Here is a 20,510-nt window from a genome sequence, read left to right as displayed (position 1 = left end):
TTCACTGGAATTTGGACAGAATATATTACATTTTGTGAACGAGCCAGAGGTCATACGAGTAGGCACAATCTGTGTATTTACAAATTCAACACCATCTTGACATAGCGATTGATGCTATGTCGTTAATGGGCTATTTCCCATTTCCGATCACTGAATATCCTTATTTAAGTTAAAGTTAAAGTACAAATGATAGTCACACACACACTAGGTGTGGTGAAATGTGTCCTCTGCATTTAACCCATCCCCTTGTTCACCCCCTGGGAGGTGAGGGGAGCAGTGAGCAGCAGCGGTGGCCGCGCCCGGGAATCATGTTGGTGATGTAACCCCCAATTCCAACCCTTGATGCTGAGTTCCAAGCAGGGAGGTAATGGGTCCCATTTTTATAGTCTTTGGTATAACCACTAGGCCACTGAGTAGGTCATCTTCATATGACTAGACATGTGCAAACTATGGCCTGTTATTTTTTTAATCCAGCCAGCTGATCTTAACCTTATATATATATTTTTTAAGAACAAAAACATTGAAGCTGTAGCCGGTAATAGGAATTGTTATGTTGTTTGTAAAATAGCGTCAATCTTGAACTATCAAAATTATAAAATTTGCCAAAACAGATTTGCTGTGTGTGTTTGGTACAGTAGGAAGTGATTCATATGGCCACATCCGGTTTACCTGACACATGAAACGTGACAAATTGTGTGTGGGGAGGGGAGGGGGGGGGAACCATCTGCTTTAGCAGATGAGTGTTGAATGTCTTAAAATGTGTTTTGTCACAATTCCAACTTTGACCATAGCGTCAGTTGCTGTGTATAGTGGCACTTTCCATCATTTTCAGCAGACCGCATTGCAATATGAATAACCCCCCTTCTTTCTATCACGCAACCGCCACCTAGGGATGTGGTCATATGAATCCCTTCCGTGCATTACACTCTTTTTGTTTAAGTTGTAATGCAGTTTCATTTGTAAAGCCACCAAACAGCATAAAGTTTCAAAGGAGCAAAGAGAGAAAAGAGAGGTAAAAGATAGCATCGGTCACATAATCATTCACTGGGGGGGGGACTGGGAATTGACAGGGAGAAAGAGGGTAGCGAAATGCAGCAACAGATAGTGAGCATGTCATTGTATCGCCTGTCTGCTGTGTACAGGCCAGATAATCATAGGGTGCAGGAATAGCAGGGATCTAGTCTTGTAACCTGGCTGTAGAACCTGGGGCTTGTCAGGGAGAGAAAGGAGAGTGATGTGTAGCAAAATGAAAAAATAATTAGGGATGTCCGATAATATCGGCCTGTAATATCGGAAATTATCGATACCGTTTTTTTTATTATCGGTATTGTTTTTTTTGTTTGTTTGTTTGTTTGTTTTTTTAATTAAATCAACATAAAAAACACAAGATACACTTACAATTAGTGCACCAACCCAAAAAACCTCTCTCCCCCATTTACACTCATACACACTCATTCACTTAAAAGGGTTGTTTCTTTCTGTTATTAATATTCTGGTTCCTACATTATATATCAATACAGTCTGCAAGGGATACAGTCCGTAAGCACACATGATTGTGTGTGCTGCTGGTTCACTAATAGTACTAACCTTTAACAGTTCATTTTTGTTATGTTTAGACTAAAGGGGAGGTGACGGCAAACAGACACCAGGGGGATATATACAATTATTTATTATATATATATATATATATATATATATATATATATATATATATATATATATATATATATATATATATAGTCAACATATATATATATATATATATATATATATATATATATATATAAACAATAACAAACAATACTACTAAACTAAGGAAATGGAGTGTGAACTAGAATACAAGAGTGTGTGGTGTAAGACTATGTGTGTAGTTAACTGAAGTGAGTGTTACCAACGTGTTGAACGAGATGTGAGGAAGTCCATGGGGCAGGCAGGTTATCCGGGGCGAGAGAGAGGCGTCGGAATCCAGGGGCGAGCAAGAGGTCGAGGAACGAAGGAAGCAGTCAGAGTCCAGAGGGAGATCCAGGGGAAAATGAGACGCACAGCTCGCTTTCCAGGCGACGGAGGGTACTGCGGGGACACGGGAGAAGACAAGGGACAAATCAAGGCACGGAGAGAAAACACGAATATAGCATAAAGCTTGTTGCTTACGGTACACCATGAGAAAGCTAAGTTCCCGCCCCGATCCTTGGGTCCACTGGTCCTTTATTGAGCTTGCCCTCATCAGACCCAGGAGTGTAGATTGCCGGTGAGTGATTGCAGCTGGTGGCTGCTGCAGGGCGGGGACGCGCGCGGCGCGTCCCTGGATGTGCGCACCCGTGGGCGTGTCCCGAGGTGCGCACAGACGGATGAGCGGCGTTGGCAGGAGCCTGAGCCGTAACAGTACCCCCCTCCTTATGGACATCTCCCAGATGTCCTACAGGTCGTACCACAAAAGGCACAGGAAAAAAATTCAAGGGAGGGCGGAGGGGTGAATTGGTGGTGGGTCGCCGACCCAAATGTCCCCGAATCCACCGAGGACGAGTCTGATGGCGGCGGCGAGAAGAACGCCGCTGAAGCCGACGAGGCGGGCGACCAAGGGACGGCCACCATCTTGGCCGTCGGGAAGGCAGACGTGATTGGCGCCATGGTGCGTCTCGCCGGAAACGAGGATATGACGTCGTCAGCGGCGTGGAAGCGGCAGACGTCATCGGCGGCGTGGAAGCGGCAGACGTCATCGGCGGCGTGGAAGCGGCAGACGTCATCGGCGGCGTGGAAGCGGCAGACGTCATCGGCGGCGTGGAAGCGGCAGACGTCATCGGCGGCGTGGAAGCGGCAGACGTCATCGGCGCCGTGGAAGCAGCGGACGTCAAAGGCGTGGAAGCAGCGGACGTCAAAGGCGTGGAAGCAGCGGACGTCAAAGGCGTGGAAGCAGCGGACGTCAAAGCCGGAGACGAGGAGGGCAGCTGAGGAGCTGGCCGAGGTGCTGAAGTCGGCGGAGCAGGCCGAGGTGCTGGAGTCGGCGGAGCCGGCAGAGGTGCTGGAGTCGGCGGAGCCGGCAGAGGTGCTGGAGTCGGCGGAGCCGGCAGAGGTGCTGGAGTCGGCGGAGCCGGCAGAGGTGCTGGAGTCGGCGGAGCCGGCAGAGGGGCAGAGGTCGAGGCCAGCCTGGGAGCTGGTGGAGACATGGGGGCCAGCCTGGGAGCTGGTGGAGACGTGGGGGCCAGCCTGGGAGCTGGTGGAGATGTGGGGGCCAGCCTGGGAGCTGGTGGAGACGTGGGGGCCAGCCTGGGAGCTGGTGCTAGCTCAGAGGCTAGCCTGGGGACTGGTGCTAGCTCGGAGACTAGCCGAGGGGTTGGTGCTAGCTCGGAGGCTAGCCGAGGGGCTGGTGCTAGCTCGGAGGCTAGCCGAGGGGTTGGTGCTAGCTCGGACGCTAGCCGAGGGACAGGTGCTAGCTCGGACGCTAGCCGAGGGACAGGTGCTAGCTCGGACGCTAGCCGAGGGACAGGTGCTAGCTCGGACGCTAGCCGAGGGACAGGTGCTAGCTTGGACGCTAGCTCGGGGACAAGTGCTAGCTCGGACGCTAGCTCGGGGACAAGTGCTAGCTCGGACGCTAGCTCGGGGACAAGTGCTAGCTCGGACGCTAGCTCGGGGACAAGTGCTAGCTCAGACGCTAGCTCGGGGACAGGTGCTAGCTCAGACGCTAGCCAGGGGACAGGTGGTTGCGGCTGGGAAAAGCGGAAGACCGGTGGAATTAGTCTGGCAGAGGGTAGCCTGTCTTGGTGCAGCTGCGCCACCCCATCAGCACAGCCACCAGTACTACCCCCCCTCTCCGAAAGCGGATGCCAGACGCTTCTTTCTGGCTGAGGAACAGTCACTATGGGTGGGAGGAGGGTGTCCAGGCGACGGGTAAATTCCTCCTTGCTCACATCACTGCTAAACATGCCTTTCCACGACAGTTTGGCAGGACAAGACAACTCCTCCGGTGTGGAGCGAAAAAAAGAAAAAGACATGGTGAATGGGGCAAGAGGCAGAGAAAAAAAAAAAAATTGTCACAGGGGGCGGAACGAAAGTCACTAGGGGCGGGGCTAAGGGACTGTGCCGTCAGGTCCTTAATAATTTTGGCGGGAACTTACTGTTATGTTTAGACTAAAGGGGAGGTGACGGCAAACAGACACCAGGGGGCAGTATATACAATTATTTATTATATATATATATATATATATAATCAACATATATATATATATATATATATATATATATATATATATATATATATATATATATATATATATATATATATATATATATATATATATATATATATATATATAAACAATAACAAACAATACTACTAAACTAAGGAAATGGAGTGTGAACTAGAATACAAGAGTGTGTGGTGTAAGACTATGTGTGTAGTTAACTGAAGTGAGTGTTACCAACGTGTTGAACGAGATGTGAGGAAGTCCATGGGGCAGGCAGGTTATCCGGGGCGAGAGAGAGGCGTCGGAATCCAGGGGAGAGCAAGAGGTCGAGGAACGAAGGAAGCAGTCAGAGTCCAGAGGGAGATCCAGGGGAAAATGAGACGCACAGCTCGCTTTCCAGGCGACGGAGGGTACTGCGGGGACACGGGAGAAGACAAGGGACAAATCAAGGCACGGAGAGAAAACACGAATATAGCATAAAGCTTGTTGCTTACGGTACACCATGAGAAAGCTAAGTTCCCGCCCCGATCCTTGGGTCCACTGGTCCTTTATTGAGCTTGCCCTCATCAGACCCAGGAGTGTAGATTGCCGGTGAGTGATTGCAGCTGGTGGCTGCTGCAGGGCGGGGACGCGCGCGGCGCGTCCCTGGATTTGCGCACCCGTGGGCGTGTCCCGAGGTGCGCACAGACGGATGAGCGGCGTTGGCAGGAGCCTGAGCCGTAACAATTTTACTCATTTTCATTAATTACTAGTTTCTATGTAACTATTTTTATATTGTTTTACTTTCTTTTTTATTCAAGAAAATGTTTTTAATTGATTTATCTTATTATTATTATTTTTTTAAAGTACCTTATCTTCACCATACCTGGTTGTCCAAATTAGGCATAATAATGTGTTAATTCCACGACTGCATATATCTGTTGATATTGGTTTCGGTTGATATCGGTATCGGTAATTAAAGAGTTGGACAATATCGGAATATCGGATATCGGCAAAAAGCCATTATCGGACATCCCTAAAAATAATGATGCAAATGGATAAATAATGCAGAATATAGATACAGTCGTCCCTCGTTTTTCACGGCCAATTGGTGCCAGGCCAGACTGGTAAACGAATTTCCGCAAAGTAGGGTTTTTATTAATGAATCGAATATTTTCATAGTTACAGCATAAAAAAACGTTCAACCTTCTAAATATGTTTTTAACATTCTTGGAGCCCTCTAACCATGAAATAAGAAATGTTGGTATAACGGCGTTATTTTTTTCAGTAACGAGTAATTGAATGATGTACTTTTCAACGCCTTTGCCGTTACTGAGAATGTGAAGTGGCTCGTTACTACAGTTTGGTTGAATGAAGCGCCAGGTGTCAGGTTTCGGCCACACATCAGCTGTCTGCAAAGAGAAGGGGCGGGAATGATGACGCTGATGATAAATGGCTGTGTGGGTGGATCATGCCCTGCTCGCGCTGTCTCACTGCACGACACACAACAAACGTGCGATAATGCATCCACGCAAATTCAAAGGTAGCGTTCTGAAACTGCAAGTATCGGCACTACTTTTCGCTCATTGAAATTAAAGGCACGAATGTTGATGTAACATGCACGCTGCGTCCAGTAAAAAAGCATTTATCCACGGCTCCCTTAAGCAACTCTAATCGCACCTCACATCAACACATGCCAACATTACACGTGTTGCTGATGCTAACCCAATCCCAAACCCTATAATGCAGCCATTTAAAAAAATTAAAAAAATCAGATTAATCCCATTTTGGAATTTGGATTAATCCTGATTAATCACAGGCGCTTACTTTGCTTAAATAATTAGAATTAGCTTTAGAAAAGCCCCAATACTTGTACACATATGCAGTTTTATTGTCAGAATGTCATCTAGGAACGTTTTTAAAACGTTTTACTTGAATGCATGTCATTTATTTGCCCCAAACTAGTGGTTAGAGTGTCCGCCCTGAGACTGGAAGGTCGTGAGTTCAAACCCCGGCCAAGTCATACCAATGACTATAAAAATGGGACCCATTACCTCCCTGCTTGGCACTCAGCATCAAGGGTTAGAATTGGGGATTAAATCACCAAAATGATTACCGAGCGCCGATTCACCAACACCGCTGCTGCTCACTGCTCCCCTCACCTCCCAGGGGGTGAACAAGGGTGATGGGTCAAATGCAGAGGACAATTTCACCACAACCAGTGTGTGTGTGACAATCATTGGTACTTTATTGCTACTTAAAGGCCAGATGTTTCCTTGTTATGTTATGTTATTTTCATTTATTATGCGCCCCCCAACCAACTGTTACATCAGCCAGAGTAGAGAAACAAAAAAACAGAAACAGAGACTGAGACACACAAAGGAATTTAGAACAAACAGGGAAAACTGGGTAAAAACAGCACACTGAAGAAACTTTACCTATTTTTACTATAACAAACTATAAGGTTAATACAGTCCACTTGTCTTTCTTCTCCTTCATTTATCTTGGACGGCGTGGCGAAGTTGGTAGAGTGGCCGTGCCAGCAATCGGAGTGTTGCTGGTTACTGGGGTTCAATCTCCACCTTCTACCATCCGAGTCACGTCCGTTGTGTCCTTGGGCAAGACACTTCACCCCTTGCTCCTGATGGCTGCTGGTTAGCGCCTTGCATGGCAGCTCCTGCCATTAGTGTGTGAATGTGTGTGTGAATGGGTGAATGTGGTAATACTGTCAAAGCGCTTTGAGTACCTTGAAGGTAGAAAAGCGCTATACAAGTATAACCCATTTATCATTTATTATCTTTCTTTTGTAATTCAAGTATTCATTATATTTATGTATTGTTGCAATTGAAGCAATTGTATTGTTGATAATAAAGGTAATTATTATTATTGTTCATTATCAATAATGTTGTTTGTATTGGTATTTTTATTGTTCCATTTGCAGTGCAATAACGTTCATTGTCATTTCTGTGTTATTACGATGTACTTCAGTAACTGCTTCTTTGCTATAATTTTCTGGATCATATTTGCTGATGTTGTTCTGTTGTTTTTGTTGTCTTATCCTCCCCGGCAATTTTCCCTCTGTCTCCTTTTTTTCTTCTTCTTTCTATCCCCCTCCTGCTTCGGTCCGGCTGCGGCAAACATTAAATACATCCATTTAGTAAAGTCAAATAAAAATAAGCCAAAAAAAAAAAAAAAAAAAAAAAAAAAAAGCATTTAGCGGCCAGCTGCTAATAGCTGATAGCATGCTCCCTTAATTATGAGTGACTCTTTTTTGAAAAGGTATTTTGAGAAACAGCCAGGGCTTAGGAGAGAAACGCAGGCTTAAGACCCACCTTTTTGATTTGTCTTTTACCTAAAAATAATTAATTTTATGGAAGTCATTCATACTTGACTTTTTATCTTATTAGTTACGCAATATTTTATTTAGTTGTATATTTGTATTATATAGTTACTGTATACTGTATATATATATATTATTTTTATATTTTTCATTTCTTTATTATTATTTGAATTTTGTATTTATGTCTTACTTGTATTTAATCCTTCATCTCTACTCATGGTTCATTTTATCGGTTGTATTATTTTTACTTTCCAGCATTTCTCAGAGGGAGCCATCTGCTTCAGGGGTTATCAGCCGTGCTATGGGGGCGCTTTGTGTCAGCCTCCTGGTGGCCATGGTCTGATGACCTCCTGGTGCAGATGGCTCCTGTGATAGTGTTTACCCACGTCTCCTCTGTACTCAGTCATGCATTCATTTGTTCATATAGTTGCATATGTGTGTGTGTTTGTGTTTGGTGGTTGTGTCTGTGCGTGCGTGCGTATGTGATGATGGGGGATCTGGGTCATTGTTTTTAAGTTTGTAAAGCACTTTGAGTTGCATTTATTTTATGTATGAAAAGCGCTTTATAAAGAAAGTTTGATGGATTGATTGATTGACACAGTTAAATGTCATGTTTCATGTCATTTGTCACAATTTCCTGTGTTTTTAGCATTCTACCCCAACTGCAGAGACAAATGTCTGGCAGAGATAGACTTTAACTCGAGCCCTATTCTTAGCCGAACGATGCATTATTCAGAAAACAAGCAGTTATTGTGGAGAGAGAAAAACAAATGTTCACCCACCTTGTTTCGCTCTGCTAAAATAATTTTTTGACCAAAGTCAACATAATGAATCTTTGCAGTGTCTTTGTGCTTTTATCTGGGTCCATTAGTGGTCCCGACCAGCAATGTGTTCTGTGAGATCATGCATTCTGACATGGGGACACATTTTAATGAGGCAGACGCCTTAACCTTCTTGAATAAAATAAACAGAGCCATTCTTGCATCCTTCAATCACACTGCGCCGAACAGACAGCGTAGCATTCTGCACAAAATGTCCCACACTCAAAATAGCAACTAATATTTCAAATATTAAGTTTCCTCACCTTTTCTGTGAGTTTTTATTATCCATCCATTTTTAGCCCAGATGAAGCTGTTGTGAAAGTAGGAGCGGGATACTTTTGTCATTTAAGCCGGTATGGTAACAATTCCCTGCACCTGGGATTCAGTATCAGTACTCAACGGTACTAAAGTTCTGTACTTTTGTGTGTGTTCATGTGTTTAATAATAAAGTATAATTTTTCATTTACTGAGCTGATAATGATAACTGTGCTGTAGAATTGTTATATCATGTTTTCTTCCACTTTTGATTCTCATTTGCCACTGTGCATTCATTTAAATCTGTCCCATTGGTATTAAATTAAATCTGCCGCTCAGGCTGAGTATTGGCAAGGACTTTACGGTAATATATGTTTTGCGATACCACGTCAGTTTCGCAAAATTGTAATTAGGGTTGTACGGTATACCGGTATTAGTATAGTACCGCGATACTAATGAATCATATTCGGTACTATACTGCCTCTAAAAAGTACCGGTCCTCCACCCCCCATCGTCGTCACGTCGTGTCATTGCTGGTTCACTATGGCGTCACATTAGTGCCAAAAATCCGAGCGCATAAAAACTGTTATCGCGCGCTGATTCTCCACTTCGTGCGCGCGCGCGACACCCTTTTGCACGTGTGGTGCCTTTTTGCGCGCGCGCGGTGCCACTCTGCGCGGTGCCTTTCTGCGCGCGCGCCGTCTCGGTCTGTGCGCTCTCTGTGTACTCCTGGCATCTCTCCTCGCGCTGTCATGTTTCTTTTTGGCACTTTGGGGGCGGGTATGCTTAGACGGCCCCTCCTTTCTGATTGGCTCTGAGCATTTTTCATATGACCAATGATTCTCCAGCGTAGCAACGTTGTAGCCATCTTACCTCGGACAGCTAGCCTCAATCATTACATTGATGTCAATGGTACATGTACTAATTAAATTACCATAACTTGCTCGATTTTCGACCAATTTACAAACGGTTTGCCTTGTTACAAATCTTATTACATGTAGATATGACATAGGATGCTGTACCTGTTGAAATTACATCTTTCGCTTTAAAAAAAAAAAAGACTTAATTGTGCAACATAGTTGTGTAGGGTCAGTGTTAGTCAGTTCTCTGATTATTTTAAACTGTTTCAGAATACATAATTAAAAGGCTATTTTTAACATTTTAAAAACAAATTTCAAAGATTATTTCATTAATTTTATGGCTGAATCAAAAGAAATTCCATAAATTAGAAAACAAATGTTCAAGAAGAAGTGAAAATATAAAATAATGTTATGGTTGGATGTTATTGCTGGCTGAAAGATGTGATTATGGTGTTTGTTGTCTTATTATTTATTTGGGTCACATTTTGTATTACCCTGTATTGTGTTTATGTGGTATGAAATAACCTTCATCAGCGCGCAACATTTTTTTATCCACTTCTTCCTCCGTAAATCTTGATACATATAGACGATGACCCGCCCTGCTATACTTCTGATTGGCTCTGAGCCTTTTTTGCCTGACCAATCAGAAAGAAGGGGCCGTCTAAGCATACCCGCCCCCAAAGTGCCAAAACGAAACATGACAGCGCACAGACCGAGACGGCGAGCGCGCAAAAAGGCACCACGCGCGCGCAGAAAGGCACCGCGCGCGCACAAAAAGGCACCACGCGCGCGCAAAAGGGTGTCGCGCGCGCGCACGAAGTGGAGAATCAGCGCGCGATAACAGTTTTTATGCGCTCGGATTTTTGGCACTAATGTGACGCCATAGTTCACGAGCAGAAGAGCATGTTCCGCAGCGCACACACACACACGGAGTACTTACAAGCAGACTCAGTGTGTTGACAGAAAAGGGAGAACGGACACATTTTGGCTTAAAAACTTATTGCCTTATTTTGCATCTGATTGGTCAGTCTGTAATGTTTTGCTCTAACTTTAGCCAATTGTGACACATCATACTAACACCAACCAATCATCATGGATTTTTGTATGTATGGATGTTCTCATTTATCCAGGTCATTGTATTTTCTCTTTCTTTTGGGTGCCTGGATTCTAGTCCATTTTCTTTTTTTGTAGCTTGTAGCTTTGATGTAAAACCAGCTAAGCTACAGGAAAAGCTACTCGGTGAATGAGTAGTGGAGCTTCTGGAAAATGTAGTTAAGCTACGTAGCTTAGCTACATGTAGCATGTTACTGCCCATCACTGTTTGATTGTAACGTGCATTGTATTTGTAGTTTTGATTTACCAAATTTGGAGGGGTTGAAATCCCCATGTAAAATTGCCAATGCTAATCAGTAGCATGTATATGGCATATCCAATTTAAATTAGCATTGAGCTAGCTTCAAAAGTAGACAGTCACTCTCAACCAGGCATGATTGATTTGTTGGCATAGAAAGTTGCAGCATTGATATGAATAGCCCAGTGCTTCAGCCAGTGCCAATTTTGTTACTGCATAGTAGGAATCGGTACTCAGTAGTACATATGAAATTCGGTCAACCTTCCTACTCCTTTTCGGACATGTTGCAATGTAAAACTGTAAGTATGTGCTGCTCCACATTGTAACAGTACAAATGTTCCAAATAAACTAAGACCACAACCATAAAAGTAACAAACATCCTCTCTGGCTTTCTTCTCTCTTAGGTGACCCCTAAGACCCAACAAATGTGACACAGATTTGACTTTTACAAGGAAGAGGAACTAAAATCTGCCTCCCACTTTGAGATGACCAATATGAGTCTGGACACCTGAGTGAACCAACCAACCATTCTTATTACTGTGAGTACCACCGGGAAGAATAAAGTCAAATGTAGTCATGTTGTTTACTGTAGCATATGCTTGTACATATGTGTGGGCCTCAAGACTTCAGGTTGGCTTTTTCATATGCCAACAAATGGTAAGAAAAAAGGAATTTCAAGCAGTTTTTTGTTAACTTTGTTTAATATAAAAAAAAAACTGTTAAAAATTACTTGATGATATGTGACCGTGGAACCTCGATTTATGAACTTAATTGGTTCTTCAACATGGTTTGCAAACCGAAAGGTTTTTATAGTGAAGCAGTTGCCCATTAGAATCAATGTAAACATAAATAATTGGTTCTAGCTTCAATAAAAGTATAATTTATATATATATATATATATATATATATATATATATATATATATATATATATATATATATATATATATATATATATATATATGTATATATATATATATATATATATATATATATATATATATATATGTATATATATATATATATATATATATATATATTTATATATATATATATATATATATATATATATATATATATATATATATATATTTATTTATTTATTTTATTTTTATTTTTTTAATTTTAATAATTTTATTGTTATTATTAATATATATATATTTATATATATATATATATATATATATTTATTTATTTATTTTATTTTATTTAAATTTTTTTAATTTTAATAATGTTATTATTATTATTAATAATAAAATCCCCTGACGAGCAGGGAAACCTGTGAAACATGCTTGTAGGGATGATATAGCCTCTGTGTTTTTTCCTGACCAAACAAATATTCCGCTTTACCCCGGTATTGAGCACTGTATAACGGATAAACCACGGAAACCTTGACTATATATGTATATATATATATATATATATATATATATATATATATATATATATATATATATATATGATACTTTTGTCAAAGCTAGAAGCAATTATTTATGTTGTTATAATTAACTGTGGTGTCTAATTGAAGAACAATTCAGAAATGTGTCAGGGGAAAACAGTCACATTACGGCAAACTTGTATACACTATGTCATACAGCATTCTCTTTCATTAAGTGTCTTGTGTTGTTTTGATGTCTCATAATTATAGATTTAAAATAAGCTCTCTATTTGATATGTGTGAACAATTTTCATGATATACAGTTTTTGTATATCAGTAGAACCTCAATTTGGTTCTTCAAAAGGGTTTGTAAATAGAAAAGCTTTGTGTATTGAAGCAAAGTTCTCCATAAGAAACAATGTAAGCATGAATAATAAAATGTTCCAGCCTCGACAAAAATTCATAACAAAGTCAAAACAACAACAGCAACAACAAGTTGAACTATCCTCCTCCATCCTGATACACATTGTCACTAGCCCTGTGGTGCACTCTGTTTGAGATCACAAACTTTAATACTTAACTTAACCAGGTTGCTACAATCAGTAGGAATAAAAAAACTAAATCCACTTTACCTTGTTGGTTAATGTTTTTTGAAAGTGGGAGGTGCAGTGTCAACAACGCTGTGGATACCATCTGAACGATTTAAACCACACACCGCGTGTCCTTTGGTTTCTTTGGACTCATTAAGCTAACAAAACGAATAAAATGTTTTAAACAGGCTAGAAAAATACTTAAAAAGCACACAAACTAGCACTGAGCAGTTTAGTTAACATAATTGCTGAGCTGATGGAATGAGCATCGGCGATCCATCAGCCACAATGGATGTGCTGCCGGGCACAAAGTGTCTGCGCTGCAGGAACATGATGGGTGGATGAAACGTGCGTACATCAAGGCAAAGTTTGTACACCAAAAACAAATTTGTATTTGAGCTGTGGTTCGTAAATCAAAAAGTGTGTACAATGAAGGATTGGTAAATTGGGTTTCACTGTAGTTGATTGAATTTGCACAGTGTGTTCTAAAACGTATTTGGATTTGCTATATCATATAACATGTACAGGTTTATAAAATATATGAATAGTCACATTTTCTCTTTAGGTAAACATACAGTACTTGTTTCATCTGCAAAAAAAACAAAAAAATGACACTGCTGACTGAAATTTGACTTTTTCTTAACTTAATCCTCTTAAAAGCTATTGTGCCCTCATGTAGCCTGATTGTGTGATACAAATCACTAAGTGGGTCAAAAACCCAACACATTCTGATTTACAAAGTTGGATTAGGGTCTTAAGCCGTATCCCCAGACTCTCTCTTCCCTTTCTCATTCTATCCATCACTCTTTCTGTGAGAAAATTGGCACCATTTACTGCCGTCACTGCAGAGCTTATTGTCTCCTTTCATCCTGGGGACAAAGCTGCCATGACATTGAACTGATCCTTGCTTGTTTCAAATTTACTTTTGGGAGGGGTAAGAAAAAGAGATAAGGGGTTAAAGTAGGCGTTGGCATACCTCAAGGGAGAAAAATAGATTACAACGAGTGAGTCAGTTGGTGAAAAAAAGACAAAATGCAATCTGGCAGGGAAATTGGGTTGATTTTGTTTAAAAGTCTCAGGTTGGTGTTGCAAGCATGCAATGTTTTTTTTTTATCAGGGGGTTGAAGGGATATAGATTTTGATAGCTTTCCAGATACTCAAGACAAAACCACTCGCTGTAGATTAGTAGTGTAAACTAGGTATAAACTAGGAAACTTTGTGCAGGCCTGAACAATACGGGAGAGAAATAATTTAAGATGATATAGGTTACATGGACAAACGCCGCCTAGCCTTTAGACCTATAAGAGCTGAGTCAAGAAAAGACAAGCAGGTATAGAACAGGTCTTGTCTTCGCCAAGTCATCTTTCACTCCTCACAGGAGACTTGACGATTTTTTGGTTTGACGAATGTTTGTGGGAATTTGTGTTCATTCATCCAGAAGAACATCTGATGTTAGATGAAAGGGGCTGGCTCACAATGTATGTTCTAGTTCATCTAAAAATGTGTTTGATGGAGTTGAGGTCAAGGCTGTAAAGTCATCCAATCATACCTTCGCAGTGGTTCCCAACCTTTACCATGCCCTGAAATAAATCAGTGCTTCAATATTCAATCCATTGGAGTCCAAATTTAATGGATGCACTTGTAACTGCAATCACAGTTCTGCCTGTATGATAACCTTAAAGGGGAACATTATCACCAGACCTATGTAAGCGTCAATATATACCTTGATGTTGCAGAAAAAAGACCATATATTTTTTTAGCCGATTTCCGAACTCTAAATGGGTGAATTTTGGCGAATTAAACGCCTTTCTATTATTCGCTTTCGGAGCGATGATGTCACAACGTGACGTCACATCGGGAAGCAATCCGCCATTTTCTCAAACACATTACAAACACCGAGTCAAATCAGCTCTGTTATTTTCCGTTTTTTCGACTGTTTTCCGTACCTTGGAGACATCATGCCTCGTCGGTGTGTTGTCGGAGGGTGTAACAACACGAACAGGGACGGATTCAAGTTGCACCAGTGGCCCAAAGATGCGAAAGTGGCAAGAAATTGGACGTTTGTTCCGCACACTTTACCGACGAAAGCTATGCTACGACAGAGATGGCAAGAATGTGTGGATATCCTGCGACACTCAAAGCAGATGCATTTCCAACTGGACTGGACAGATCAGCTTTCAGGAAAAGAGCGGATGAGGGTATGTCTACAGGATATATTAATTGATGAAAACTGAGCTGTCTGCTCTCTCAAAGTGCATGTTGTTGCCAAATGTATTTTATATGCTGTAAACCTAGTTCATAGTTGTTAGTTTCCTTTAATGCCAAACAAACACATACCAATCGTTGGTTAGAAGGCGATCGCCGAATTCGTCCTCGCTTTCTCCCGTGTTGCTGGCTGTCGTGTCGTTTTCGTCGGTTTCGCTTGCATACGGTTCAAACCGATATGGCTCAATAGCTTCAGTATCTTCTTCAATTTCGTTTTCGCTACCTGCCTCCACACTACAACCATCCGTTTCAATACATGCGTAATCTGTTGAATCGCTTAAGCCGCTAAAATCCGATTCTGAATCCGAGCTAATGTCGCTATTCCTTGCTGTTCTGTCCGCCATGTTTGTTTGTATTGGCATCACTGTGTGACGTCACAGGAAAATGGACGGGTGTATATAACAATAGTTAAAATCAGGCACTTTGAAGCTTTTTTTAGGGATATTGCGTGATGGGTAAAATTTTGAATAAAACTTCGAAAAATAAAATAAGCCACTGGGAACTGATTTTTAATGGTTTTAACCCTTCTGAAATTGTGATAATGTTCCCCTTCAAGTAAACATTTCAGCAGTCAAAGTCCTGTTCTAACTCTAAGAATTACACAGTATGTGACAAGGTATTTCCATGTACCGTATTTTTCGGACTATATTTTTCACAAAAATTGACAGTGCGCCTTATAACCCGGTGTGCCTGATGTACGTATTAATTCTGGTTGTGCTTACCGATCTCAAAGTAATTTTAATTGGCACATGGTGTCATGATAAGTGTGACCGGTAGATGACAGTCACACATAAGGGATAGGTGAGGACTGCAGGTTGACTGACGACTGTTCAATAAATGACAATAGCAAGCACCAGTAAGCAAGCAACACTAAAACGTTGATGTTTCATTGAGAATATAAAACATTACACATGGCGCTCAAAAATCTGTCAAAAGCCGCACCGCTTGATGGAACGCGAAGCATTACGGCTACCGTAGTCAGACGTGCTGTGCTTAAACATATGGGTATTATTATGATGTGTGTATTTGGACCTCAAAATGGCATTAATTACGATACTTTATCTGCCGTTTCGCAATATTATGCAAAACCAATTTGGGATCTGCATAATTTCCTAAAATTTGCACGCGACCTCTAGTGTTGTCTGCGCTGTATAGTCAATAAACTCCTTATTTTTATCCTCTTTATGAGGGGCATTCATTCTCCGCTGTTTGCTATTTCTAATAATAGTGGCGTACAGTTCTAAAATAATCAGTCAGTAGACTTGCTATGGAAGCACTATAACAACCAAGATGACCGGGAGAAGATGTTGTCGAAACGGCGCATAATAAAGAGACGAACAGAAAGCAGCTTGAAGATGGTCTGTAAAAAATAGTCTATGACCAAAGAACCACCATTGTGTTATGTAGATCACATAAAAATGTTTTAAATGTTGGTTGAAATTTATTTCGAACATGTATACATTATCCATATGATATATCACATATTTTACATATTTTCTTTGCAGCATGTCCAAAAAGGAGTAGACAGAAGCAAGGCTGATCTAATCCTACCCGTTTTTCTCTTCATAGCAATTACTAACAGATACTTCCTGTTCTTAATTTGTACTCAATATACATCAATGTGTTCTAAATATATCAGTTATTCTCATAAGTAGTTAAATCAGTTATGATTCGCTTAATGAGATGGATGACATTTCATTTTCAATAAATTCAGGACGTTTATCATGATTCTTCTTTTTTGTACTTTGTAAACACTTTGAGTTTGAACAGCTTCTTAAACTGGATCATATTAGTATATTGTGTGATTTCTTTATTTAATCCATTGCATAATTTAACTCCAGATACAGATATGCTAAAGGTCTTAAGTGTTGTACATGCATACAATTCGATTTTTCTCTTTTGTTGAGAATAATTGTTGTACATTCTTGGGTAGCAGGTTATAGTTAGCTTTGTGCATAATTTTAGCTGTTTGCAAATGCACCAAATCATTGAATTTAAACATTTTGGATTTAATAAATAAAGGCTTTGTATGTTCTCTATATCCAACATTGTGTATTAATCTTTTTTGTAACAACGTTAGTGAATGAAGTGTACTTTTGTAATTATTTCCCCATATTTCTACACAATAACTCAGATATGGTGACACTAGTGAGCACTAGAGAATATGAAGTGAATATTGGTCCAATACATATTTTGCTTTAGTCATTATTGAAATATTTCTTGTCACCTTATTTTTTTTTTCATATGAGATTTCCAGTTCATTTTATCATCTATTATTACCCCCAAAAATGGGAATTATTGTACTCTTTCAATGTCTCGTCCATCTATTTGTATTTCTGTTTGACTTTATCTTCTACTGTTACCGAATAGCGTTATTTTAGTTTTACTAAGATTCAAAGATAGTCTGTTTTTGTCCAACCATCTCTTTAATTTGTTCGTTTATTCTGTTATTATTTGTAGTAGCTTGTGTGTGTTTTCTCCTGAACAAAACGCAGTTGTGTTGTTTGCAAATAAGACTCACTTTAAGTCCTTTGTAACTTTACAAATCTTGTTTATATAAAGATTGATCAATTTTGGTACCAGTATTGATCCCTGCGGTTCACCGCAAGATATCTCTAGCTCTGATGATATATTTTCACCTAGCTTCACGTATTGTTTCCTGTTGGTTAAGTAGCTTCTTATCCAGTTTAACACCAGGCCTGTGATGCTATATCGTTCTAATTTTGTGATTAAGATATTATGATTAATTGTGTCAAATGCCATCTCTACATCCATAAACACGGCTGCTGCACACTGTTTACTATCTATGGCATTGATGATTTCCTCTGTTATTTCGATTAATGGCATCGATGTTGAAATGTTTGCTCTGTATCCATATTGGTTGTCTGTGAGTGTTCTACTCTTATTTATGAATTTGTCCAATCTGTTGTTGAATATTTTTTCAATGATTTTAGAAAACTGTGGCAGTAAAAAAACAGGTCTATAGTTTGTGAATTGGTGTTTGTTTCCAGTCAATTAATTGGTACTACTTTTGCTATTTCCATTTTGTTTGGAAATTTTCCAATTTGAAATAATATATTGCTAATGTACGTTAAAGGCTCTGAAATTTGTTCAGTAACTTTCTTTATCGCTTTCATATCAATTCTGTGACATTTCTTTACAATTTTGATTATTTCCTCTTTTGTCACATTAACGAGGAACATAGAGTTGGGATTTCTATCTAAAGAGTCATTCCAGTCTTCAACATACCCGATAACAGGAATCCTTTGCTGCAGGTTGGTTCCAATATTTACAAAGTAACTATTAAAGTGTTCCGCTACTTTGTTTATATTGTCAATTGTTACGTTTCCGTCTATAAATGATTTAGGGTCATCCTTCTTAGCGCTGTTTTTAATTATACTATTGAGAATGCCCCATGAAGCTCTCATTTTATTTTTGTTCTTGTCTAATAAATTACTGTGATATTATTTTCTTCATGTTTATAAAATGTTGATTAGCTAATTGTTATACTTTTTGTACCTATTTTCTGCCTGTATAGATTTGTGTGTTATAAATGTTCTACATAATATTTTTTTTTCTTACAAGCATTTTTCAGTCCTTTTGTCATCCATGGTTGATTGTTCTTTTTCTGCTTCCTATTTAATTGTTTCCATGGACAATGTTTGTGATAAAGCATCATAAAAGTACTGAAAAAATGACGGTATGCTTCGATTACATCATTTTCACTGTACACATTATCCCATCGTTGTTCTTTTAGATGATTATTCAAAGCGGTCATACTGTCTACTATGGTTGTACGGTATACCGGTATTAGTATAGTACCGTGATACTAATCAATAATTTTCAGTACTATACCGCCTCTGAAACGTACCGGTCCTGTAACCCCCCCCCCCCCGCGCCCGTGTCGTCGTCACGTCGTGACATTGCTGGTTTACGAGCAGAGGAGCATGTTTGGTTAATCACAGAGTACTTACAAGCAGACACAGTATGTAGACAGAAAAGGGAGAACGGATGCATTTTGGCTTAAAAACTAACCATAAAGGTGAAGTTACAACACTGAAACGCCCTCAGGAAGAGGTGCTTTAAGACATGGCTAGCTAGCTAGCAGCTAACGTCCATCCGCCGTCGGCAGTGTTTTAGCTACTTCAAATAAAATAAGTTTCTTACAAGTATCATCCCTGCAGGACGAGGAATAACTAAACATGCTTCACTACACACCGTAGCTCACCGGCATCAAAATGTAAACAAACGCCATTGGTGGATCTACACCTAACATCCACTGTAATGATACCAAGTACAGAAACGTACTGGTCATTTGTACTATGATTACGTCAATATTTTTTGGCATCAAAACATCTTCTTTCATTTTTTTTTAAATTCATACAATGTTGATTAACTCAGGAAATATATCCTTGGACACATGAGGACTTTGAATATGACCAATGTATGATCCTGTAACCACTTGGTATCAGATTGATACCCAAATTTGTGGTATCATCCAAAACTAATGTAAAGTATTAAACAAAAGAAGAATAAGTGATTATTACATTTTAACAGAAGTGTAGATAGAACATGTTAAAAGAGAAAGTAAGCAGATATTAACAGTAAATGTTAGTAGATTAATAATTAATTTTCTACCACTTGTTGTTAATAATGTTGACAAAATAATAGAATGATAAATGATCTGTTACTGCAGCTAAATTAGGAGTCTTTGTTTGCTTACTTACTACTAAAAGACAAGCTGTCTAGTATGTTCACTATTTTATTTAAGGACAAACTTGCAATAAGAAACATATGTTTAATGTACCCTGATTTTTTTGTTAAAATTAAGCCAATAATGCAATTTTTTGTGGTCCCCTTTGTTTAGAAAAGTAGCGAAAAGTACCGAAAGGTATCAAAATAATTTTAGTACCGGAACCAAAATATTGGTATTGTTGGGACAACACTAATGTAGACACCATCATTTTACTTCATTCTTCCTCGCAACAGCTTAAACTCTGTCATGTTGCTCAGGGATGGTGTGTTCAACCGCCTTTTTCAAGTCTAGACACTAAATCTCATTTGGATTGAGAGCTGGGTTTTGATTCAGTATATCCAGAATGTTCATTTATTTGCAATATCTGTAGCTCTCTGAAACTGCATTCAATTCCCCTGCAGGATGTCCTGGTATTTTTCTCCATTGATTCCCCACTTCACCTTTAAAAACATCCCAGGTCCTGTTTTTGAGAAACATGATGCCGCAACCACTTTGCTTTACAGTTGGAACGGTTTGTTTGTGTTTGATGTGCAGCGTTTGGTGTCCGCCAATGTTAGTGTCTCTGAGTTTGATGACCGAAAAGCAACATTTTGGTCTCATCAGACTAAATAACCTTTCCCAGTTTACCTTGGAGTCTCCTACATGCATTTCAAAGACTGCCAGGCAAGAGTTGTTGTATGGACAAGTCACTCACTGCACCTTATAACTTCTTCAGGGTATGTGTAGGTGTCTTGA

General features: G+C 39.9%; 1 protein-coding gene across 2 annotated transcripts in view; it reads left to right on the top strand.

The window, feature by feature from the left end:
• LOC133611565 (leucine-rich repeat and fibronectin type-III domain-containing protein 2) overlaps window positions 1-20,510 on the top strand; it is a 376,941-nt gene that overhangs the window by 242,182 nt on the left and 114,249 nt on the right. For both annotated transcript variants that reach the window (XM_061968459.2, XM_061968460.1), the window contains one exon: window positions 11,192-11,326. The gene's annotated coding sequence lies outside the window, so the exon portion shown is untranslated. The remainder of the gene's footprint in view (window positions 1-11,191; window positions 11,327-20,510) is intronic.

The sequence above is a fragment of the Nerophis lumbriciformis genome, linkage group LG08 (genome assembly GCF_033978685.3).
Source record: "Nerophis lumbriciformis linkage group LG08, RoL_Nlum_v2.1, whole genome shotgun sequence".
Taxonomy (NCBI): domain Eukaryota; kingdom Metazoa; phylum Chordata; class Actinopteri; order Syngnathiformes; family Syngnathidae; genus Nerophis; species Nerophis lumbriciformis.
The sequence above is the reverse complement of the archived record's forward strand: the minus strand, read 5'-3'. Positions and strand labels throughout refer to the sequence as shown.